Source organism: Schistocerca americana, chromosome 1 (genome assembly GCF_021461395.2).
Source record: "Schistocerca americana isolate TAMUIC-IGC-003095 chromosome 1, iqSchAmer2.1, whole genome shotgun sequence".
NCBI lineage: Eukaryota > Metazoa > Arthropoda > Insecta > Orthoptera > Acrididae > Schistocerca > Schistocerca americana.
Window position 1 is genome coordinate 184903323 of NC_060119.1, and position 26587 is coordinate 184929909.

The following is a 26587-nucleotide window of genomic DNA, read 5'->3' on the forward strand; positions in this document are numbered from 1 at the left end:
TATTGTTAGTAGTCATAAAATGAGATTTCTTATGTTGGACAACCATGGCGAAATGAGTGTTAATGGAGAACCTTCGCTTCGCTGGTGACATTGAGCTATTTGCCACGGTACAGATAAACTCAAAAAACTAATGGAAAGACTCAGTACAGGAAGTATCAAAAAACAGTTCTATTAAGATTGAAATAATCAACACATCGGAGCCGGTCGCGGTGGCCGTGCGGTTCTAGGCAGTCCGGAACCCCGGGACTGCTACGGTCGCAGGTTCGAATCCTGTCTGGGGCATGGATTTGTGTGATGTCCTTAGGTTAGTCTAGGGGACTGATGACCTCTGATGTTAAGTCCCATAGTGCTCAGAGCCAACACATCGGAAACAAAGTAGTATAAACTAGCATTAAAGTAGTCCAACTAATTGACTAGTTTTTTACTAGTTGAAGGTAATTTTTTTATGAGTTACAAAAGAAATAAACAGAATAACAGAAAAGGTCCAGAGTCCGTTTGGTAAACTGGAAACAGCATTCGAAACTAAGCTTCCACTGTCTCTGTAAAGGAAAGCTTTCCAATCCGTTCGTATTACCAGCTTAACTTATAGTAGTGCGAAATAGACTTTTAATGTGGCACCCATTCAAAAACTAAGGATTGGTGAGCAAGAGAGACAAGGATACGTGCTGGGGAATTATTGGGAGTCACTGGGTGAAAAAGGTAGCATGGACAGACTGGAGTTGAAGACGTAATTATTACTGTAAGGAAACCGAAGTCGAGGTGGACGGGATACGTAGCCGGGCGAAACGAAGCTCTTTTTTGGATTCTACGAGACAACAAAAACTGAGACGACCATGTAATATAAGGTGGGCAAATGATGTTAGAAAACAAACAAGAGTGTATAAAGGTGTCTTGCTGACAAGGAAAGCAAAGCGAAGTTCCACCACTGTGGTCAGAGACGGGCCAATCGGGACCGACCGACCACTGGGTCACCCTGAATCAGTGCCGTCATCTGGTGCGGTATGTAGGGTCAACACATCACTCTGATGGCCATGCTGGAAACGACATTTATTTACTGTTATTTCTTCATCGCCTGATTCCTTAGCTGAGTGGTCAGCATGTCTGGCTGAAAAGCCAGGGACCCTGGTTCATTTCCTGGTGCTCCCAGGTATTTTGTTCGGTGGGAGGACAGGGACGGGGTCCACTCGGCGACTTAAAGCCATCTGAGGATGTACGTGAATGATAATTAGCAGCTTCGAGGTTTGGAAAGGCGACAACGACCGGAGGGGCTGCGTGCTGAACCCAAGGTACTCTATACTGCATCCGCGTAACCCGCGTAGCAAAGGATGACACGGTGGCCTGAAGACATCGCGAGGTCCTCAGGACCTGATAGAGGATTTACTTCTTAGTTCGGTCTGACGCCGGCAGTGTTACGGAGCAGTTACGCGCCAGCGTTCCGCAAGCGAGGCACGTGTCGCGTGTTGTGTTTACTTCGGCCGCTGCAGAGTGCCGTCTTCCTTATAGACCAACATGGTACACAGCTGCCGCAAAACGACTTTGCGTTTCACCTTTTGTCCAGACTTTGCCCGTCCAAAGGCGCTGGACATAGAACGGTTTCTTTGCGACGACGTTAAAATACCACCACAGGATGTAACTGGAATCCAACTATCCATAGTTGTAGGCCAACGGCCTTGCCGCAGTGGTAACACCGGTTCCCGTCAGATCACCGAAGTTAAGCGCTGTCGGGCTGGGCTAGCACTTGGATGGGTAACCATCCGGTCTGCCGACCGCTGTCGACAAGGGTGGTGCACTCAGCACTTGTGAGGTAAACTGAGGAACTATTTGATTGAGAAGTAGCGGCTCCGGTCTCGTAAACTGACATACGGCCAGGAGAGTGGTGTGTTGACCACATGCCCCTCCATATCCGCATCCACTGACGCCTGTGGGCTGAGGATGTCACGACGCCCGGTCGGTACCGTTAGGCCTGTTTGGAGGAAGTTTAGTTTTAGTTAGTTTTTATAGTTAGTGGCACCGTATTTGTCAAAATGATTAACGATGCATCGAGTGGCACAGTGCTACAGATTACCAAACGTGGACAACGTTTCTGTCATTCCAACGGTAACGTAGGGCACGGTTACCGTTGATCACGCCGGTCTCGGCGTACGAACGATACGAATATTCGAACTGCTCTCCGACCCTACGGCGACGTCATGGAACACGTCGCCGAACAATGGGTACAGTTCTGATACTTCTCTGCAACACAAGCTCGACTACCGTACTTCTTTGTCCCAACCAAGGCCTTAGAACCTGGTCTATGCACCTCCTTGACGTCGTTCGACATTGAGAAACACGTGCGCAAACACGAGCTCCCGGTTCTCGATGTACGTTTGGTGGTTCTCGGCTTACGCAACCGATCAGAAATTTTCTAAGTCCACCTATGTTGGTGCACAAGTCATCCTGCATGGTCCATCAGTGTTCTGTGGTGGAGTTCTTAACTTTACCCTTAGCAACAATGATGCCAATCAGCACGGTAAGCTGGGTCACCGTTGCTCTAGTACGTGGACCTAAAGTCGATAAAGTTGCAGGTCTAGAAAGTTTTAACAGCCATGACGTCATTGCTTATCGAACATTTCAGTCGCAGAGGTCTACAATGGAGGTATGGATAAATCGTGTTACCTTTCTTCGATACCTTTGGTTCTCAGGACCGCCGGCGGAAGTGGCCGTGCGGTTAAAGGCGCTGCAGTCTGGAACCGCAAGACCGCTACGGTCGCAGGTTCGAATCCTGCCTCGGGCGTGGATGTTTGTGATGTCCTTAGGTTAGTTAGGTTTAACTAGTTCTAAGTTCTAGGGGACTAATGACCTCAGCAGATGAGTCCCATAGTGCTCAGAGCCATTCCTCAGGACCAGGAATCATCGTAAAATAAATGAATCCGAATCTGTGTCGTCGTCGGTCAAAGGTGTTGACAACTGTAAAAAAATTAAACTCGTGGGTGATCTCACTCATTATTATAGAAATTAAATTAAATATTTCGCTGAAGTACGAACGAAGGCTTTTTATTTTGACCAGCTTTTCCTTTGTTATTCCCAGTGACTGTCGTCCGGTCACGGTATTATCCAGAGCGACTTTCACAAAAGCCGCGAGAGCACCGGTGGCGACATTCCACTTTCTCTTCAGGCTCCTCTCGTGCCTCATTTAGGCCGTCGCGTTGTGCCTTATCGTGCACCTCAGCCCTATCTCACAGAGGTGTCGCGTCACAACAGAAACTCGTGGAGCTGCGTCAGCGACAAATATTGAGCCACATTTTTTCGGAAAACGGAAGGGAATTTTATCTTGGTGTTTTGTCTCGGTTTCACTTGGCGCCGGGGATATCAGTGGGAACTTCTGTTAATGTAGACAGGAGAATGTTATGGGGCGGACGAGACACTGAAGCACTCTCTCACTCTCTCTCTCTCTCTCTCTCTCTCTCTCTTTCTCTCCATCTCTCTGTGTCTGTAGTGGGAGGGGGGTGGAGGGGGGAGGAGGAGGGGGGCGAGGCTAATAGTGGGATGCAGACAGATTCTTGCAAACCTTTGAAGTCAAAATCATGGTGATTGTAAATGATCCTATACTGAGTAATACTACCAAATGCGGATCTCAAAAAATCTTTTTTGTCTTCGTATCTTTGTTTCCCAGTTTTCCAAAACTCCATATTCTCACTATGTAGTCTTTTCCTTTCTTCTGTCCATGTTTTTCCCAATTTCTTATTTCTTCTGCCTTGAAAGCATTCTAAATTTAGTTTTTTATTCATAAAAAGGTTTCATTCTGTTATTTTCCATTATTTGATGTTGTTCCTTTCTAGTTATTTTCTTATTTATGTAATCCGTACTACTGTTGATTTCTTTTATCCAGAAATACAGCAATATTTGATTCGTTAGCCTGTTCTCATTTATTTGGTAGAGATGTTAGGTTAGGTTAGGTTGTTTGGGGAAGGAGACCAGACAGCGAGGTCATCGGTCTCATCGGATTAGGGAAGGACGGGGAAGAAAGTCGGCCGTGCCCTTTCAAAGGAACCATCCCGGCATTTGCCTGGAGCGATTTAGGGAAATCACGGTAAACCTAAATCAGGATGGCCGGACGCTGGATTGAACCGTCGTCCTCCCGAATGCGAGTCCAGCGTCTAACCACTGCGCCACCTCGCTCGGTGGGTAGAGATGTCCAAAGAATATTAACCTTTGCTTTCCTATTACTTCCGATATTTTCTGCATATTTTTGGTAGTTCTCCTCATTACTACACAATTTCCAACCATTTTTATTGTATTTATTTGGCGCTAGCTTCCCAGCTAATGAGCTACGTACATTGTTATTTAATAACTTTACAAATTACATACTTCCTTGTTATGTTTACAGTGAAGTTTCGAAAAATCTTAATTTTTATGCGTTATAACGATGAAACTTCCAGGCAGATTAAAACTGTGTGCCAGACCGAGACTCTAGCTCGGGACCTTTGCCTTTCGCGGGCAAGTGCCCTACCAACTTTTTTTTCATTTTGTTCGATATAGTTCGTTCCGTTTGGTCTGGGCGTACGTCACAAGACATCCTTTCAAGTTCATCGTTGACTCCTTGACTCAGTTTTTTTTTAATTACAGAGAGCACGGAGCCCTCTTACCGAACACGCTGAGCTACCGTGCCAGTAGAATAGTCCATTAACTGAGCTACCCAAGCACGACTCACTCCCCGTCCTCACAGCTTTACTTCTGCCAGTACCTCGTCTCCTAACTTCCAAACTTTACTGAAGCTCTCTTGCGAACCTCGCAGAACTAGCACTCCTGAAAGAAAGGATGTTGCGGAGACATGGCTTAGCTTCGCAGGAGAGCTTCTGTAAAGTTTGGAATGAATGAGACAAGGGACTGGCAGAAGTAAAGCTATGAGGATGGGGCGTGATTCGTACTTGGGTAGCTCGGTTGGTAGATCACTTGTCCGCGAAAGGCAAAGGCCCCGAGTTCGAGTCTCGGTCCGGTTTACAGTTTTAATCTGCCAGGAAGTTTCATATCAGCGCACACTCGTTCTCGTTATAACGATGTTATGCTGAGGACAACCGTATTTGAGTCGGTGGACGTTCTGTGGAGATCATCATCGAATATAAATAATTAATGCGGGTAGCAGTTAAGACTGTGAAAAAATAGCACGGTTTCTTCCTCTGGCATCAGCTGTTGGTGTGCACCTGTGGAGTCAATCACGTGAGACGCCTGCTGTGGCTCGATAACATCACATTCTGGGATTCAGAGATATGTGTGCGCCTCTTTAAAATGTCCTGGGAAGTGCACATAGATTTCTGGCTGTCGGACATGCTTCGTGACACTTGCAGGAAGAGGAGTCCCAGTTCGACGACTGCCTTATAGAGTGTGACCAGCTAACTGGCTTATCGGTAACACCCAAGCAATAGGCGATTTAGATCTGCCAGTTGTGAAGGCTGATCTTCGCAATACGGTACGTGCAAGATAATACCCGAGTCCATTTCGCACTCACATTAGTGGTATTGCATGGTGTCGTAACAGTTTTGACTTTGAGTATCATGTTCTTCTTGGAAAGAGTAGCTGAATCCCTGCAAAGTTCTGTTGTCCCGTCATGTGAGAAGATTCCCAAATTGGTAGCATTCATCAAATTCCCCTTTCGTTACAGTACCCATAAAGCCCGTGGACCATCTGATTAAAAGTATCCGAACATTAATATATAATAAAAGAAGGGAAAGCAGGAAGGTGGAAGAAGTACATAGAGGGTCTATACAACGGCGATGTTCTTGAGGACAATATTATGGAAATGGAAGAGGATGTATATGAAGATGAAATGGGAGATATGATACTGCGTGAAGAGTTTGATAGAGCACTGAAAGACCTAAGTCGAAACAAGGCCCCGGGAGTAGACAGCATTGCATTAGAACAACTGATAGCCTTGGGAGAGCCAGCCCTGACAAAACTCTACCATCTGGTGAGCAAGATGTTTGAGACAGGCGAAATGCCCTCAGACTTCAAAACGAATATAATAATTCCAATCCCGAAGAAAGCAGGGGTTGACAGATGTAAAAATTACCGAACTATCAGTTTAATAAGCCACGGATGCAAAATACTAACGCGAATTCTATACAGACGAATGGAAAAACTGGTAGAAGCCGACCTCGGGAAAGATCAGTTTGGATTCCGTAGAAATGTTGGAACACGTGAGGCAATACTGACCCTACGACTTATCTTAGAAAATAGATTAAGGAAAGGCAAACCTACCTTTCTAGCATTTGTAGACTTAGAGAAAGCTTTTGACAATGTTGACTGGAATACTCTCTTTCAAATTCTGAAGGTGGCAGGGGTAAAATACAGGGAACGAAAGGCTATTTACAATTTGTACAGAAACCAGATGGCAGTTATAAGAGTCGAGGGGCATGAAAGGGAAGCAGTGGTTGGGAAGGGAGTGAGACAGGATTGTAGCCTCTCCCCCACGTTATTCAATCTGTATATTGAGCAAGCACTAAAGGAAACAAAAGAAAAGTTCGGTGTAGGAATTAAATCCATGGAGGAGAAGTAAAAACTTTGAGGTTCGCCGATGACATTGTAATTCTGTCAGAGACAGCAAAGGACCTGGAAGAGCAGCTGAACGGAATGTATAGTGTCTTGAAAGGAGGATATAAGATGAACATCAACAAAAGCAAAACGAGGATAATGGAATGTAGTCGAATTAAGTCGAGTGATGCTGAGGGAATTAGATTAGGAAAAGAGACACTTAAAGTAGTAAAGGAGTTTTGGTATTTGGGGAGCAAAATAACTGATGATGGTCGAAGTAGAGAGGATGGCAAGGAAAGCATTTCTGAAGAAGAGAAATTTGTTAACATCGAGTATAAATTTAAGTGTCGGGAAACCGTTTTTGGAAGTATTTGTATGGAGTGTAGCCATTTATGGAAGTGAAACGTGGACGATAAATAGTTTAGACAAAAAGAGAATAGAAGCTTTCGAAATGTGGTGCTACAAAAGAATGCTGAATGCTAGATGGGTAGATCACATAACTAATGAGGAGGTATTGAATAGAATTGGATAGATGTGAAATTTGTGGCACAACTTGACTAGAAGAAGGGATCCGTTGGTAGGACATATTCTGAGGCATCAAGGGATCACTAATTTAGTACTGGAGGGAGACCAAGAGATGAATACACTAAACAGATTCAGAAGGATGTAGGTTGCAGTAGGTACTGGGAGATGAAGAAGCTTGCACAGGGTAGAGTAGCATGGAGAGCTGCATCAAACCAGTCTCTGGACTGAAGACCACAACAACAACAATATGTAATGCGGAAATGGCCACTAAATATCACGAGAGGCGAAGCTGCCAGTATAAAAGGAAGCAGGGGGTACTGTGTTGTTAGTGAAGAAACAGCACATAGTGATTTCGAACGTGGACTATTCATTCGACGTCACCTGAGTGACAGATCCGTTAGGGACATTTCAACTCTTCTGAAACTGCCCAGGTCGATTTTTGGTGATGCGACTGTGAAGTGGAAACGCGAAAGAACAACCACAGCTAAAACAGCGTCAGCCAGTCATCATGTTTGGACGGAGAGGGACACTAGAGCATTGCGGACAGTAGTTTTAGAAATCACTGAAAGGAATCACTCGTGAGTTTCAAAGTGCTACCAGCAGTCCAGCTAGCACAATGGACTGTGGATGACTGACGAGTGATTTTGAATGATTAATTACTCTGTACCCTGTGACAATCAGAGGGAAGTATATGCATGCGAATGCCCTTATACCATTATCTACCACCATGTTTAATGCCAACAGTGGAGTTCGGAGGGTTACAATATGGGCTGTTTTTCGTGTTTAGGCAGTGGTCACCTTATTACGCGGAAGAAAGCACTAAAAGCGGAAGGATTTGAAGACTTTTACGGCATTGTGTACTGAGTACTGCAGAGGAAGAATTCGGGAACGATGATTCGCACCAGGATGGCAGTGTATCCTGTCATAAAGGAAGAAGTGTGAGGCAGTGGTTCGTGGGCAGTAAAAATCCTGAGATGGATTGCCCTGTCAAGAGCCCCGATCTGAGCCCATTGGAACACCTCTGGGTTAAGTTCCACCGTCGCACCACATTCCAACATCCAACATCAAAATCTTTACTGGTTTCGACTCTTGAGGTGGGTCACCAATTCTCTACAGTCATTCTGACACCGCACTGAAAGTGTCCCCAGCAGAGTTCAAGCCATCACAAAGGCGAGGAGTGGACACAACCCATAGTAATGTCCACTAATAGGTGTCCGGATATTTTTGATCAGGTAGCACTGAAAGTGTCCCCAGCAGAGTTCAAGCCATTACAAAGGCGAGGAGTGGACACGACCCATAGTAATGTACACTAATAGGTGTCCGGATATTTTTGATCAGGTAGCGTATAAGGTAGACATACGAAGAAACGTATCAGTTTCTTGATACAACTCTTTGCTGATTGGTCACCTGTCTCATTATCTATGATGCCGGAATGCCCTTTTCCCCACAGAAGTTGATTCTTTTGTATTGTTCGATACGCTGATAGCCGGCCGCTGTGGCCGAGCGGTTCTAGGCGCTTCAGTCAGGAACCGCGCTGCTGCTACGGTCGCAGGTTCGAATCCTGCCTCGGGCATGGATGTGTGTGATGCTCTTAGGTTAGTTAGGTTTAAGTAGCTCTAAGTCTATGGGTCTGATGACCTCAGATGTTAAGTCCCATAGTGCTTAGAGCCATTTGAACCATTTTGATACACTGATAAAATAGTTTCTGTGCCGTACATCAAAGACAGATTGCCTTTCCAAGTTCCACGAGTGATGTCCTTTTTAGACAGCGCTGCGCGAATATTATTATCGAATATAGCTGGTATCATGCTATATGTAGTCGTGTCTGAGTGCCTGTCTTATTGTTAGAAACTTGCCCACAACGCAGATCGTTTCAGGGAGAAGCTTGTACGTAAATATGATTTCCATAGTGGGACAGAAATATGAATCATTCTTTCCCTCTGCTCCTAAGCGGAGTGTCCACTGTTTTGAAACTTCCTGGTAGATTAAAATGGTGCGCAGGGCGGGAGACGAACCCAGAACACGACCTAATGAAGCTGGAGGGTGGGCCGTGGATTGTGCCTGAATAGATAGTAGAAAACACAGTGAAACGCATGGTCTCTTTACTTCGTAATACGTTCGTACACCGGAATGTGAGGAAGCCAAGCCTGACTAGATGCATACCAAGTGTAATACAACCAGAAAGTGGAGGAATTCCAGTTAGCAGCAAAGTGCAACACTTCCGAACGTTTGTTTGTAGATAAAAGCTACGCGAAGAAACCTATAGATAGAATTATCAGGACATGAAGGCTGTGGAGCTAATTACAATGAAAGCACAGGTGTGAAATAAAAAGGGTAAAGAAACTCTAAATTGGAAGAAAAATGTGGAAAAACTTGTACAATCAGCTAAACATTTCAACTGCGCCTACAGAGACTGGTTCACTGGAAAATCGCTGCTAAGAGTGAACTTTACTAAATAGGTCTATGCTGAGTCTCCATGTGCCCTAACTGCAGTCTAGAAGAGACAGTTCAAGATAGGCGTACATGCAGGGACTGCAGGGACTGAGTCCTGATTGGAAATGGAGGAAGAACGGTATTATGAACATGTCTCCGGAAATGCATCGTTCCCACCCCCACCCTCACCTACCTTGGCCTCACCATTGACTGTCACCTCATCTGGATCCGTTATGTCCACTCTGTCCAATCCAAAGCACACAACCGCCTCCAGCTCCTCAAACTTCTCTCTGGCCGGACATGGGGATTGAACCCCTATACCATCCTCGACACCTACAAATCCTTAATCTGTCCCATCCTTTGTTATGTCAGTCCTGCCTGGATATCCCCCCCCCCCCCCAAATTTTATAAGTCCCTCCAGATCCTCGAGCACCATGCACTCCACCTCGCCTTCCGTAAACGCCTCCCATCCCGCACACGGATCATCTACGACCTGATCCCTTTCCCCCATCTGCTCCCTATCCTCCATCTCTACACCCTTCATCTCCTTTGCGAAGGTGGCTTCTGTCAACTCCCCCTTCTGGATGATGTGCTCTCTCCCTCCATTTATCCCTCCTATCAACTCTGATCCTCACCTCCCCCTCCTTTCCTCTGTCCTATTCCCAGGTTCCCTCTTCCCCCCCTTCCATCCTGTTTTTTACCCGCCTACCCTCTCTCAGCCTCCCTTCTCTCCCCCGAGTCCTTTTGCGTTTCCTTCCTCTGCCTTTTCCCATTCCCTCTCGCATGTGCCCTGCTCCCCCCTTCAGAGCCCTCTCTCTCCGTCTGTCCCCCGTGTTTCCTCTTCTCCCCCCTTTCCCCCCCCCCCCTCGTCTGTCCAGGTCCGCCCCCCCCCCCCCCGCCCCTCTGCACTTGCCTGTGGTGTGTCATCTTCGTGCCGCCTTTTTAGTGCAGTGTTTCCAGTGACTGTTAAGTGTTGTGCGTCTTTTCCGAAGTGTTGCGAACAGATATCACACTGTCGCTGTGTGTGATTTTTATTCTCTTGCGAACAGAAACCAGATTATCGCCATGTTTTTTTAATTGTCTGTCTACTATTTTCTCTGTCTGCTTCCTGTGTATTTTATTATCATCAAAAAAAAATGGTTCAAATGGCTCTGAGCACTATGGGACTCAACTGCTGAGGTCATTAGTCCCCTAGAACTTAGAACTAGTTAAACCTAACTAACCTAAGGACATCACAAACATCCATGCCCGAGGCAGGATTCGAACCTGCGACCGTAGCGGTCTTGCGGTTCCAGACTGCAGTGCCTTTAACCGCACGGCCACTTCGGCCGGCTTATTATCATCGCCCACCATTTGTTTTATGTTTTAACTTTCCACAATCTTCCACCGTTTTACAATTAACGTCACCGTTTTATCGCCTGCTTTTATTATTTCTTATCTTCTTATGTTTTAAAAATTGTGTAGGCTGAAGAGCAGCGTACTAAGCTGGTGCCAGCCCGCCCCCTTCGGGGGAATCGAAATACAATAAAGGAAAAAAAAATGCAACTTTGACTCGGTAGATGGCGATGATGAATGAGAGTTCCTGCCGTGTGTTCCTTGTGTGCCGCAGGCTGTGTGATTACCGCAGTGTACTGTAGGCAGCAGAATGTTCCGGTATTCATGTCGGGAACAAGCCGAGATGGTGTTCGTGGAAACGGTCGAGAGGTAGCATGGCTGTACCAAAACAAGCACGCTCACAGGCAACAACCATATCAAACAACATTTCAAGCCCATTTTGGGCGTCTGTGAGATCATGGGTCCTCTCAACAGACGAACGCGCAGGGAGACGGCGGACTGTGCGAAAAGCAGATTTCCTTAACTGCCTGCTCAATGCATTGAATAGTATTGGGGATTGGTTCTTCAAAATATGCAGTTTAATGTCCTCTAGCCGCTAGCCTAGCATCTGTGTAATTTTGGGACTAAAGGTTCGGGACATCCTCTACAGAGACAAAGAAAACTGACACTTGACACATAGAAAAGATCAGCGCTTCTCCTAAGCTGTAGCGGCGTAGACAGGACCGGTTGGAGAATATTTTTCCTCTCAAGCGAGCCATCATTTGACACTTCCACACATTAGTTGCCTTTGCTTGGGCTCTTGGTAAGACATGTAAAAATAAATCTATGTGTAGTGGTCGTGGAAATGGTTTGGTTTTTCTTCTCAAATAACAACTACATTGACATTCCTCTGTAACAGAAATGAATTTCCGAATCTTGTACCAGTGATAAATATAAAAAAGACACACTTTATCTCATCTTAAGTAGTTCCTGAGATCTTAAAAAGTTTTTAATGAAAGCAGGAAAAACTAGACCTATTGCGCTATTCTAGCGTCAATAAAATTTGCATTAACTTGAAACGAAAGAGTGAAAATATGAAATTTCTGTTATCTTTCTAGTTTAATAATGGGACTTTTTAATTCTATAATTTACAAATATTCACCTTCCATGGAAAAAATGGGATGGAAATACGAAAAATATAATCTAATTTTATGTTGAATTGTGAAGCATAAGACACTGTTAAAGTGGGTAACTTGTATGTTACATGTGAGGAAAACTCACCAGTAAATTGTAACATCTAACGTGCAAAGTAGTATATTATTTCTTGCTGAGGGAAATATTGAGAGGAATTAGAGCCTAGTTAGATGAGGATTTAATAGAAGAGTTTATATTTTAAACACATTTATACCAGTACTGACGATGACAATATTTGAAACTGAAAGCATTGACGCTGCTAACCACACACTCCCAATTACTTCTACTCTGTTTGCAGAAGTACGATTACTGGAACGGCTTTGCTTCTGTCATTGTACACATTCACCCGTGTCAGTTTTCGCTACTAATTACGATACACACGTTTATTGATATTACAATTTGTCGCCTATACACGGTATGCGCTAAATCACATCAGCCCATTCTCTACTCGGAATATTTTCAGACAAGAGATTCAGTACAATCTTAAACAAATCCCCACCTCCAGTGTGAGTTTTCGTTACATGAATCTAGTTCTGTAGCCGGCAGGTTAAAGTCTTCCGAATTACAATAACATGATCAGGAAATGTACCCGTGATATTCTCCAAGTTTTCTCTGACACCGCCCGGATAACCGAGCGCGTTAAGGTGCTGCTTCAGGGATTCAGGAAGCGAATCTGCTCAAAAATGGTGCAAATGGCTCTGAGCACTATGGGACTTAACATCTGAGGTCATCAGTTCCCTAGAACTTAGAACTACTTAAACCTAACTAACCTAAGGACAGCACACACATCCATGCCCGAGGCAGGATTCTATCCTCCGACCGTAGCGGTCGCGCGGTTCCGGACTGAAGCGCCTAGAACCACTCGGCCACTGCGGCCGGCAGCGAATCTGCCTCGGATCGAATCCACCTCGTAGATGAACGACGACGGCTGGTAGGTAAGCCAGCAAGCCTGGAATTTTTTTTGTCACCCACATCCAACTAGGTAAATACCGGGCTGGTATCCACATCCTGTCTCAGACGAACTCTACGCAGACAGTTAGAAAACGATCCAAGCAGCCACTTGCATTAGCTTGGGCCTTGAACAGGCCTTGAACCTAGGGAACCAGTGCCGAAAGTTGCGACACCTATGGTGCTGTTAGAATCGCCTTGAAAACCTGTGATCACTGCGTCTCCAGATGCGTAACGTCTGACCCGATGGTTTCAGGTTGAGTGGGGATAGTAGTAGTATTGCATATCTCTGGACCGAAGGCGAATGTGGAAACTGGCCGCACGGCTCTCCGCTTACACCCGCAACAGCTGTGACGCACTGCCTTTTAATGATAACATAGCTGGTCCCGAACGGGATTTGTCTGTCAAGTTTGGTCGGGTGCAGCATGTGGGTATGCTGATCACTGTCATCTCCAACGTTAGGCGGTAATGGAGCCCCTCTGTGCGGTAGCAGGCAGATCGGTAAAAAAATAGTCACTGTGTACTGCGTATGTTACCGGGAGATCTCGTCCCAGATGAGAAGAAGGCCGTGCTGGCGGCTATTAAGAACACTATATCGCACCGGATGCAAATCATCGGTGATGTCAGCACGTGTAATACTCGCCAGCTGTGAGACCATGCATGGTTCCTTTCAATGGTTGGTTCGACTGATGAAGGCAAGCACGGCTCACTATTTGCAGCGTTTATCCAGAAACGATCCCAGACCTCTAGTTTAGAACCGAGTTGAACAAACCAGAGGCCCAAAAGATTCTTCGACGATCTCAGATGCGAATTTCTCGACCGCTATCGTGGAAAATTGTAAATCACCCTTCAATATGCCACTAACGAAGGAAGCAGAGTATGTGTGGCGGCGTGTACAAGGAGAGTTTTTAGGTTAGAGGAGCATAGGGACAACGATGAACTGTCTGCAGAAATCTGAGATAGGTCAGCTACGTCACTCTCAGAGGAGAACGTTCATCCTTGCTGATCGGAAAGGGGGAGTGTTAATGTGGCGTTAGTAAACTGCCCGATCGCCCTTGCTAAGGTCCGAGAATTAGCATCAGTTAATACAAGTAAAAAAGCTACTTAGTGTTAGGAACAGAAAGCTCGCTGAAACCGGAAATGAAATCCTAAATTCAGACTGGAATATACAGGGTGATTCAAAAAGAATACCACAACTTTAGGAATTTAAAACTCTGCAACGACAAAAAGCAGAGCTAAGCACTATCTGTCGGCGAATTAAGGGAGCTATAAAGTTTCATTTAGTTGTACATTTGTTCGCTTGAGGCGCTGTTGACTAGGCGTCAGCGTCAGTTGATGCTAAGATGGCGACCGCTCAACAGAAGGCTTTTTGTGTTATTGAGTACGGCAGAAGTGAATCGACGACAGTTGTTCAGCGTGCATTTCGAACGAAGTATGGTGTTAAACCTCCTGATAGGTGGTGTATTAAACGTTGGTATAAACAGTTTACAGAGAATGGGTGTTTGTGCAAGGGGAAAAGTTCTGGACGGCCGAGAACGAGTGATGAAAATGTAGCATGCATCCAGCAAGCATTTGTTCGCAGCCCAGGAAAATCGACTCGCAGAGCTAGCAGAGAGCTGCAAATTCCACAATCAACTGTATGGAGAGTCCTACGAAAAAGGTTAGTTATGAAACTACCTGAACGTCAACTACCCGAGGCGATGGATCGGCCGCCAGGCAGGCCGTGACAGAGCACTTCATCACTGGCCTCCAAGAAGCCCTGATCTTACCCCCTGCGATTTTTTCTTATGGAGGTATGTTAAGGATATGGTGTTTCGGCCACCTCTCCCAGCCACCATTGATGATTTGAAACGAGAAATAACAGCAGCTATCCAAACTGTTACGCCTGATATGCTACAGAGAGTGTGGAACGAGTTGGAGTATCGGGTTGCTATTGCTCGAGTGTCTGGAGGGGGCCATATTAAACATCTCTGAACTTGTTTTTGAGTGAAAAAAAAAACCTTTTTAAATACTCTTTGTAATGATGTATAACAGAAGGTTATATTATGTTTCTTTCATTAAATACACATTTTTAAAGTTGTGGTATTCTTTTTGAATCACCCTGTATATAGCAGGGATAGGGTAGAAGTCAATGGCGGCGCCTTTTTTATTTCCGTAAAAAAATTCTATAGTATCTAGTGATGTTATTACACATTCAAACGCGCGACTGCTACGGTCGCAGATTCGAATCCTGCCTCGGGCATGGATGTGTATGATGTCCTTAGGTTAGTTAGGTTTAAGTAGTTCTAAGTTCTAGGGGACTGATGACCGCAGCTGTTAAGTCCCATAGTGCTCAGAGCCATTTGAACCATTTGAACACATTCAAAGTGTGACATATTTCATGTGAAGTTAAGCATCAAAGTTGGGTCAAACATGGTAATCGTATACTTTTATAGACTACCTGCCTAAGAAACTGTAGTGGCAGAGCGCTTCAGAGAAAACTTGGAGAACATCACGCTTAAATTTCCTGATCATGTTATTGCAGTAGAAAAGACTTCAACTTGCCTGTAATACAGGGTGGGGCAAATAAAAGTGGAGTGGATACGGTTGGATGTGAATTTGTGGCAGCATTAAGGAGAAGGAAAAGACGTAGTTACTTCCAACAGGAAGGAGCAACTGCCCCTACTGCCGGGCGAAACTTGGACCACATTTACACAGTCTTCACGCCTGACAGAGTTGTTGGCAGAGCTCAGTCTGGTCGCGGGTTTAGTTGGCCACCTAGATCACCTAACCATTCAGTGTGCGATTATTTTGTGTGGGGAGCCCTCAAGTCTAAGATGTATCGCAGTAACCCTCATAATCTTAAAGAACTGCAGCAGAACATTACGGATGTGACTGCAGCAATTCCAGCTGTCCAGCTTCGATCCCCTCAAAAGTGCCAAGAGATGAATGATGGTCACTTTCAACGTATGCTATAGTCAGGTTACTACTGTGTTTCCTTTCCTCAGCTGTGTTTCTTTGTACCTGGAACTCTGTTCCCCAGGTCACTTTTATTTGTCCCACGCTGTAAAATTGGTAAGTCATGTAATGAAAACTGGTTCCGGAGACAGGGATTCGTGGAATGTTGTTCGCAATGCCTTGCCTGAAAATTATTTTGACAGATAAAGGGCTGTTGTGATTTCGCACCCGTAGCAATATTCTAGCGCAAGTTGGATAGTGCAATTGTCTGTGTGCCTTCAATCATTCTAATTTTATCGCTGTTGTTCTTACGTGATGTGTGAGCAAGGGAGCGTTTCTGAACTCATCTGTGAAGACATGTTCCATATACTGAAAGTTTATTCTTTCAGTAAAGAGCGTAATGTGTGACACTAGTGTACTGTAACCTTCTCTTGGTGACCAAATAAATCATTCATGAACCGAATTTCTTAGAGTCGTTTACATTCGATAATGTCCAAAACAACGATTTACATACTTAAAAAAATGTTTTGCATCACCTCGGTTCAGAGAGTTCCGGAACCTGTGCAGAAAACTGGAACAGAGATAACATAAACATCATTTCCACCCTTTTTATCGCTCATGAAAACCACACATTGCATTATGTACCACCATACAGCGAGACCTTCAGAGGTGGTGGTCCAGATTGCTGTACACAACAGTACCTCTAATACCCAGTAGCACGTCCTCTTGCACTGATTCATGCCTGTATTCGTCGTGGCATGCTATCCACAAGTTCATCAAGGCGCTGTTGGTCCAAATTGTCCCAATCCTCAACGGCGATTCGGCGTATATCCGTCAGAGTAGTCAATAAACAGCCCTTTTCAATTTATCCCAGGTATATTCGATAGAGTTCATGTCTGGAGAACATGCTGGCCACTCTGGTCGAGCGATATTATTATCCTGAAGGAAGTCACTCAAAAGGTGTGCAAGATCGGGGCGCGAATTGTCGTCCATGAAGACGAATGCCTCGCAAATATGCAGCCGATATGGTTGCACTATTTGTCAGAGGATGACATTCACGTATAGTAAAGCCGTTACGGCGACTTCCATGACCACCAGCAGCGTACGTCGGCCCCACATAATGCCATCCCAAAACAGCAGGGAACCTTCACCTTGCTGCACTCGCTGGACAGTGTGTCTATGGCGTTCAGCCTGACCAGGTTGCCTCCAAACATGACTCCGACGATTGTATGATTGAAGGCATATGCGACACTCATCGGTGAAGAGAATGTGGTGCCAATACTGTGCAGTGCATTCGGCATGTTGTTGGGCCCATCTGTACCGCGCTGCATGGTCTCGTGGACCTCGCCATGGACGTCGGGAGTGAAGTAGCGCATCATGCAGCCCATTGCGCACAGTTTGAGTCGTAACACGACGTTCTATGGCTGCACGAAAAGCATTATTCAACATGGTGGCGATGTTGTCAGGGTTCCTCTGAGCCATAATCCGTAGGTAGTGGTCATCCACTGCAGTAGTAGCCCTTGGGTGGCCTGAGCGAGACATGTCATCGACAGTGCCTGTCTCTCCTTCATGTCCAAACAACATCGCTTTGGTTCACTCAGAGACGCCTGCACACTTCCCTTGTTGAGAGCCCTTCCTGGCACAAAGTAATAGTGCGGACCCGATCGAACCGCGGTACTGACCATCTAGGCATGGTTGAACTACAGACGACACGAGCCATGTACCTCCTTCCTGGTGGAATGACTGGAACTGATCGGCTGTCGGACCCCCTCCGTCTAATAGGCGCTGCTCATGCATTGTTGTTGACATCTTTGGGCGTGTTTAGTAGCATCTCTGAACAGTCAAAGGGACTGTGTCTGTGATACAATATCTACAGTTAACGTCTATCTTCAGGAGTTCTGGGGACCGGGATGATGCAAAACTTTTTTTGATGTGGTGTATTTACAAATGGTTCATGCATGAGTTTTGACAAGCAGTTAGTCTCGCATAGGAACTGCCCCCAACGGGGTCATAAAAATATACGTTTTTTTACATGGGTCAGGTTGTCGTTGTCTTAGCCAGTACTAGCCACGTGGTGTTAAGGAGGGGACTAGACACTATCGAATACTTAATAGATCCACTGAAGGGGAGGGGGGTGAGAGGGGTTGGGGAGAGATATTGTTGCCCGGGCTGCCGAAAAGCTCCATAGAATCTTGAATTTCGCCAGTCTAAATAGTAGCTTAGAATTATACAGGTTATAGCAGACTGGAGAGAAATTAACTACGTAAGGAAAATAAATGTTCCCAATTTAACTGCGAGGTGTATGTTAGCCAGTGATCAATTAAAATGATACATAAATTCTTGACAAAATAATTTCCAGGAGTTAGATTCAAGGAAAAGTATTCTCAAAAGTGCTGTAACTAACGTAAGATATCAAAGAGTTGTTGGATTCTGCCTCTGATAGTCTGTGATAGTATGGTAAAACATCATAAAATTAAAGGATAAGTAATCTGCTATTACAAACGTGTGAAAACAACCGCTTTCTCTTTGCTGGATGGCTGGGTGTTGTGTGCTGTCCTTAGGTTAGTTAGGTTTAAGTAGTTCTAAGTTCTAGGGGACTAATGACCACAGCAGTTGAGTCCCATAGTGCTCAGAGCCATTTGAACCATTTTTTTCTTTGCTGGTTATCTCAAAGAGGAGGGAAAATTAGAGCTTAACTTCGCATCGTCGGCGTTATCATCAGATACGGAGCATAAACTCGAATTTGAGAAGGACAGGGGACGCATTAGATGATATCCTTTTCGCTTAAACGGTTTTCTTAACCGTTTAAGCGATTTACGGAAACCACAGAAAACTTAAATTTAGATGACCGGACGAGGATTTGGTTCCGGTCCGTCCGGAATAGAGTCCAGTTGTTTAACCACTGCGGCACCTCTCTTGTGATTATGCGTGTGCACCCCTCCAACTACAGAAGTAGATCTAAGTGTATATTGTTTGTCAGTTACTATGTCCCGCTTTATTTAGGTGCCATTGAGTCCTGTGAGCGTATCAAAGTATCGTCAGTTTGCCTTCTGGAAATAAAGTCCTTCCCCTTTTTCCCCTTGTACGACATCACTTGGAAGCATATGTTACGTCTCGAGACTCCTTTAGAAAGATCCGCCCGCATCGCTACTTGAAATGAATTCCATACAAGTCTACATGCAGCGATCGTTGGGATAAATTAAAGCTATGTTCCGAAATCTTGCGTATGACGATCAGCACAGTCTGTACCTCTGAATTGAGCGAAATAACTTCTTCATTTCAATATGTCATGTTTCGCTGGAATACTGCTATTTTTTCTTAATACACGAACTGAAGCATCTATTTTTTTATTAACACAAATTATAGTTACTTCAACAACATATCTACCTTAAATCGTAGCCTTATTTCACACTGCAGAATGACCACAGTCAACGAGGTCGAAGAGTAGCTTGTACAGTACAGACACGTGCAGAGATTCAACATGTACTGATCACTATCTTAGTACGTGACAAAGGCCAGGAAAGCCTCAGTTTTGCTGGGTTCGAGCGGTTACTGTTCGAAACATGTAACAGGATGCTTGCGTTGCGCTAGTTACAAGCAAACCCTGTCAGGAAGTGTGAAGAGATTCCTTACCTCAGCGCTAGCCAACTAGTCACTATATGCAGCTTGCTGGCTCATCGTTACTGTTCACCAAATCAGCAGCCGTCTGATATTTATTACCCTGAATGAAATTTACTATCACCTATGAACCGAAGACCCTTGCAGTATGAGTGATTCGTTGACTTGGCATTGATGCCAGAAGCAAATGATACTGCAGCATGTTGTACTAGTGTGCATTCAGCTGTCAGACGGCTATTTAATCATAACTCACATGATCGCAAGTTGCATCATAAGTCCGGTCTCCTTGGAGTTGTTGTTATCTTCAGTACCATGACGACAGTCAATAAATAACGAGCGCAGAAGGAAATGGTTGTGACAGTGAGAGAAAAGAGGTATGAGGTGACAAATATGCAATTCTCGTGGCAACCAGGAATGTATATTTGACGCTGCTTATAACTGCCACACAAGAGTACAAAATCACTTTGCAAACAATCATACAAAAGAAAGTGACAACAGGAGATGTCATAGTGGTCAGGCAAGGCGAGACTCGTATTCGGTAAGACCAAAGATTACATCTACATCTACATCTACATGATTACTCTGTAATTCACATTTAAGTGCTTGGCAGAGGGTTCATCGAACCACAATCATACTATCTCCCTACCATTCCACTCCCGAACAGCGCGTGGGAAAAACGAACACCTAAACCTTCCTGTTCGAGCTCTGATTTCTCTTACTTTATTTTGATGATCATTCCTACCTATGTAGGTTGGGCTCAACAAAATATTTTCGCATTCGGAAGAGAAAGTTGGTGACCGAAATTTCGTAAATAGATCTTGCCGCGACGAAAAACGTCTTTGCTTTAATGACTTCCATCCCAACTCGCGTCTCATATCTGCCACACTCTCTCCTCTATTACGTGATAATACAAAACGAACTGCCCTTTTTTGCACCCTTTCGATGTCCTCCGTCAATCCCATCTGGTAAGGATCCCACACCGCGCAGCAATATTCTAACAGAGGACGAACGAGTGTAGTGTAAGCTGTCTCTTTAGTGGATTTGTTGCATCTTCTAAGTGTCCTGCCAATGAAACGCAACCTTTGGCTCGCCTTCCCCACAATATTATCTATGTGGTCTTTCCAACTGAAGTTGTTCGTAATTTTAACACCCAGGTACTTAGTTGAATTAACAGCCTTGAGAATTGTACTATTTATCGAGTAATCGAATTCCAACGGATTTCTTTTAGAACTCATGTGGATCACCTCACACTTTTCGTTATTTAGCGCCAACTGCCACCTGCCACACCATACAGCAGTCTTTTCTAAATCGCTTTGCAACTGATACTGGTCTTCGGATGACCTTACTAGACGGTAAATTACAGCATCATCTGCGAACAACCTAAGAGAACAGCTCAGATTGTCACCCAGGTGATTTATATAGATCAGGAACATCAGAGGTCCCAGGACGCTTCCTTGGGGAACACCTGATATCACTTCAGTTTTACTCGATGATTTGCGGTCTATTACTACGAACTGCGACCTTCCTGACAGGAAATCACGAATCCAGTCGCACAACTGAGACGATACCCCATAGGCGCGCAGCTTGATTAGAAGTCGCTTGTGAGGAACGGTGTCAAAAGCTTTCCGGAAATCTAGAAATACGGAATCAACTTGAGATCCCCTGTCGATAGCGGCCATTACTTCGTGCGAATAAAGAGCTAGCTGCGTTGCACAAGAACGATGCTTTCTGAAACCATGCTGATTACGTATCAATAGATCGTTCCCTTCGAGGTGATTCATAACGTTTGAATACAGTATATGCTCCAAAACCCTACTGCAAACCGACGTCAATGATATAGGTCTTGTAATATTATTGGTATTTCCGTACTACGAAAGCTTTGAGTATTCTTTGAAAGACATTTGTTTTGTATAATTTACGTAACTGTAAAGATGCGCATCTAGCGCGGACGCTAATACATCGATTGCGCAGTCAAAGAAACATTTTAACAGAAGCTGAACTGTCGTTCCGCTTCGATCTAAATAAAAGATGACGGTAGAAAACGTTTGTAGATCTTCAGATTTTAATGTACTTCTGCTTGTGGTGTGAAAGCGTAAAGGAGGTCGACTTTAAGCTAAAAAAGTGAGCGGTCTTGCCAGCGTGCAGACAACATTATTAATTAATAACATTAAAGTAATTTATGTTCGAGACTGTAATTCAGCAAGTTATTGTTATCGGAGGTGTTGAACAGTGCAAGAATTATCTTCAACGAAAGGAGAAAAGTAGTGACTATAATTTGTGACAAAAACGTGAACCAAGGAGACAGCACAGGACAGGCTGAAATCTGATCGCACCATACTGTTAGAAAAGTAATTATGTAAGTTGTATTGTTTATAAATAAGCCCTAATTTGGTAGTGAGAATTGTTGAATATATTTAGTGTTTACCAGACTTCTTATTCTGTTCTTTTTCCTTTATACTTTTTTATCCTCCATGCCATATTATTTTTGTAAATGTCAAACAGCCTTTACTACAGCAGAGAATACTGCGGCATCCTGGTCGTAGACAGAAGGCCGCTCCTTGTCATCTATACAACTCATAGCTGCCCCATTTATGAATGATTTCATTTGCAAATGCATTTTTTTTACTATTCATTGTTAAAGGTCCCTTAGGTAATTATAAAATTCATACTGATTACTTAAAGAAATCCGGGTTGTTTTTTTCCAAGTAGTAGAAATCCTTGCGTATTCAAAAACTAGTCTCCTTCTGACAACGATCAGGAGCCGACCAGAAGACGGACGTCTTCGACCGCTTTCGTGTGTCCTGTGGCAAAGCTGTGCCAAACTGGGAACACGACATTCTAGTATGAAATACCGATCTAAATTGAAAGAATTGAAATATATTTAATAGTAATAATAATAATTTTTTTTTATCATACTAGATCTGGCGCCCGAACAGGGACCTGATAAAAAAATTTTAATCTGTTCTGTTATTGTTTCATGACATCATCCGGTGGACATCGGGAAGCCGTAAAGGAAGTACTGAACGAAATCGAGGAAGTATAAAAAACAAAGAGAAAAATTGGAAAAGTAACAGCAGTGCGCAAAACGACTGATGTAAGTACGGTTTTCATTACGCATAAAATCTCGCGTCTTGTATAATATAACTGATTTCCGGAATTTCTTTCCTTACTGCTTCATTTTATCCTATCGCTGTTATTTCCTTGCAGAGTTGCTTATTTACGTAGTTAGAATTCATTTCTGATCATCTCTTCATGCAAAGTTTATTTGTTAGCATTATTAGCATCTTCATTGTTGCTACGGTTAAGAACACAAGATGGATGCCATAATAGCAGGATTCAGTGTCTAGTAGGTGTTTGTCACTTATTTTCAAAGTTAGGTGCCATCTTGTCTTCTACCCGGTATAGCTCTGCAATTGTCACCTACCGCGGTGTGACGTTTGACTATCAGCGCGCGCATCTGAGAGTTGACGATCGGCGTACCGCGAAATATTTCTTTGAGCAGTTACGTCACAAACTTGAAAATAAACATGGCAGATGACAAAGGAAAGCCGACAAACAGTCTGGATGACGGTGATGACACAGTTGTCAAGTCATACCCACTACGTTCGCGAACGGGAACAGGCAGACCCGAATCGCGAATGGAGACAACGGTAGACGATGATGGTGTGCGTGACGTATCGTCACAGCAATCATCGTCACAGCAAGCGGGAGAAAATTTGATGGTTGAAATGATGAGAATTTTTTTTCAAGGAAGAGAACAGGAGAAACGGGAAAGGGAAGCTTATAAATTACAAAAACAACGAGATAGACAAGAAAGGGAACAAAAAGAAAGGGAAAAGGAACGGGAGACAGAGCGAAAATGGTTTGACCTGAATACCATGATTGGTACAATGAAAAATAGGTTAGATAATATTGATGCCAACTTAGAGGCAAGAATTAGGACAGTCACGGTGGAATATATTTCGGAATTAAGTACTAAAGTTAATGAAAGGATAGAAGGTATTCTGCAGAAGGTAGATGCATGTGAGAGCACAGTAGGTAACGTGCACAAAGACATCAAAGTACAAATCGAAAGTTGCCAGGCAGTTACAACAGAAGTTTCAAAAAAGTCCGCTGAGGTCGGAGCTAAAGTAAACAAGCTTGCAGACAATGTCGTCACTCTGCAAGGCCAGGTCAATGACCTGACACAGGCGCTATCCGAAATAAACATTGAAAAGAGGGTGAATGATGCTGCAGCCAACGTACGTTCCACGATAGGAAAAGAATTTGTAGAATGGGTCGAGACTAAGGAACAGTACATAGCAAACAAGGTTCAACACGACTTAAAAGAAGCCGTTAAGTCAGCCACAGTTGAAGTTTTAGCTGCTCCAGGTACATCAGGAGATACGATTCTCACTGAATTAGGAGAGATTCGTAGAGTTTTTCACCGAGATCTTCCCGAGTGGAAACGACACCTCACTGAGGAAATCGAGCAGTTGAAACGACAAGTCAATGATTTTCCTAATGACAATAGAAGTGAGCATTCACACTTGCTTTCTTCAGAACAGGAATACAATAATAATCCCGTGTCTCGTGTAGAATTCTCTCCACTTCGTACGCAACCAGAATGATCAAGTAACTCTTGTCGAGCTCATGAAAGAAGAAAGCGTTCTCAAGCACCGCGTATTCCAGCCTTTTCTGCCAGGGAAACGCAACATCCACCCAATGGTTTTTCTGAAGTCATTTAATGGTGTTTTTCCTGAGAGCTGGGATGACAAGCAACGTATGCGCTTTATAGTAGGTTACATTCAAGGAGAGGGTTCTGTCCGGGGAACAGAAGTAATTGACAGATGTAATAATTACGCTGACTTCGAAAAGCAATTTCTGAACAAATTCTGGAGTTCAGGCATACAACAACGCCTTAGAAAGGAGGTATATAATGCTGAACCATTTAATACGAGAAGTGCTGGTCTCCGTAGGTACTTCGAGAAATACCTGCGAAAAATACAATATTGGGATACGCCCATTTCCCCGAAGGACGTAATTATGATTCTTAAGTCAAAGCTACCGGTATCAATCAGGGAGAAGTTAGTAAATGTCAGTGACGACGACACGGAGGCTTTTCTGTCAGTACTTGACAACCTTGACATGATTCAAGAAGACGTGCGTGCTAGTGCGCGGAGTAATTGTAATCTTGGCCCGCACACTACACAGCCGCACGGTGTAGGCGCAGACTCAGGTATGTCATACCAACCCAACAACAGTAAAGGACACGACGTTCCGTGCGATAATAACAACTACTATTGCCGTAACGGGAAGCAGAAACATAAATTCCAGGATCAAAATAGGTACCACCCCATATACCAGACAACACAACAGCAATACGGTAATTCACCAGTTAATTACAATGATCGCTATAATAATAATTTCAATGGAAAAGGACGTTGGCTTAACACCAACAGTCAGCAGCAGTATGGTAACCAGCCTACATTCCAGCACCGTTCTCAAGGGAGAAATCCTCCAGATCCTTCCAAGCAATACAAACAACAGTATGCTCCAAACTTTAGGAATAGTCCTCCGCCTTTTACCAACTATCAAAGTCACAATCATGAACCTCAAAATTCTCGCATCTATTATGCCCGAGCAAACCCGCCAACACACACCATCTCGACTGAAATTCCGGCAAATAGCTCGCAACTTAGGTGGAATACGGAAGCAAACCTCGTACCGAGCGTACCGCCCGGTACTTCAAAAGTAATTGTGAGCGAAATTCAATCTAATGAATATACGGAAAACTAAAAGCACACTTTGACCGATTTCACACCTTCAGAATTAATCTCAAGGCAAAGGGAAAGCAATGAATGGACTGATCCCATTCCCAAGATAGAAGGTCCAGAAGTCAACCTAGATAATAAGTTAAGACAAGCCCTGATCTCTCTCACAACTCATGCCAATTTAAGAAAAAAGGCATTTGACAAGCATGTCAATAAAGTTCTGTCGTATCGCCTGAACGAGCGTGTTCTTCTGAGGACACACTTCAAACCATCTCTCATCTTACGTAAAAATCGTAAGTGGCAACACTTATACGAAGGACCGTTTGTTATAGTCAGGAAGCCACATATTGGTTGTTACGTGTTGGCAGATCCAGTTAGTGGACGAATAAAAGGACTTTACCACCATGTAGACCTGAAGAAGTACCATGAAAAACATTAAAAAAAAAATCATTTATTATGTTAAGCTGCAACTTGAAACAAGAGTGTGATCTGTTTAGAAAGTAAGTGAATCAACAGCATGTACATGTATTCTGCAGGTGACGTAATCATTTGAGTGAAGTGGTCATGAAGTAATGATGGAGCTTGAAAGATATGAAGTGATTGAAGAAGGTACTCTACGTATTTGGAAAATAAGATTTGCTTTAGTTTTAAGGTAGTTTTAAGTTTCTTGAGCAATAAAAGACTGCAGTCGTTGGATTGAGTAAGGGATGTGCCAAAGTGCCACCTGCTGCTTTAGTTTTAAGTTATGGCAAATCTCCTTTTTACCAAGTAGTAAAGGTTTTCTTTAAATCCCTCATTCAGACCAGAATGTCCGTATATGTGAAGTATTAACCTAAGTTAAGCCTTCAAAGGATTGATATTTTAAGTCGCTAGAACCATGTACGATGCAAAACTGATACATTGTAATCTGTAGATTACACCGAGTATAAGCAGCAACATATAGTTAATGTACAAAGAAATGAATAATGGTACTCGCAACTGGAGAGCAACCTTAATTTATTTGTTACTATGAGTCAACCAGTTAAGAAATTTGCATTTATAATAAGAATTAGGTCCTGTATTGGAGAAACTTAGAGAGACTATTCCTATGTCACGAGTATTATACAGAAACCTTCGATATTAAGACACCTAGTTGAGGACTGAGATAATCTGCTTATATTCTTCTGCTATGTCCGCATGCCGTGATGTTGAGATATATTTGAAGATGCTTTGGAAACGGATTTGTGCGAAATTTTAATACTGAAGTCAAGTTATGCCACGTGGATGACATTAAAAACGGTGGAGCCGAAGAATGAATTTGCTCAACTGATTATTTCACATATTATCTATCTTCGTATCTTTCATTTCCTTGCACTATC

The 26587-nt window shown here is 43.8% G+C and overlaps 1 protein-coding gene across 1 annotated transcript in view; it reads right to left on the minus strand.

Annotated features, from left to right (window-relative positions):
* Nucleotides 1-26587, minus strand: part of LOC124551261 (4-hydroxyphenylpyruvate dioxygenase) — a 137355-nt gene that overhangs the window by 96729 nt on the left and 14039 nt on the right. The gene's annotated exons all lie outside the window — the stretch shown is intronic.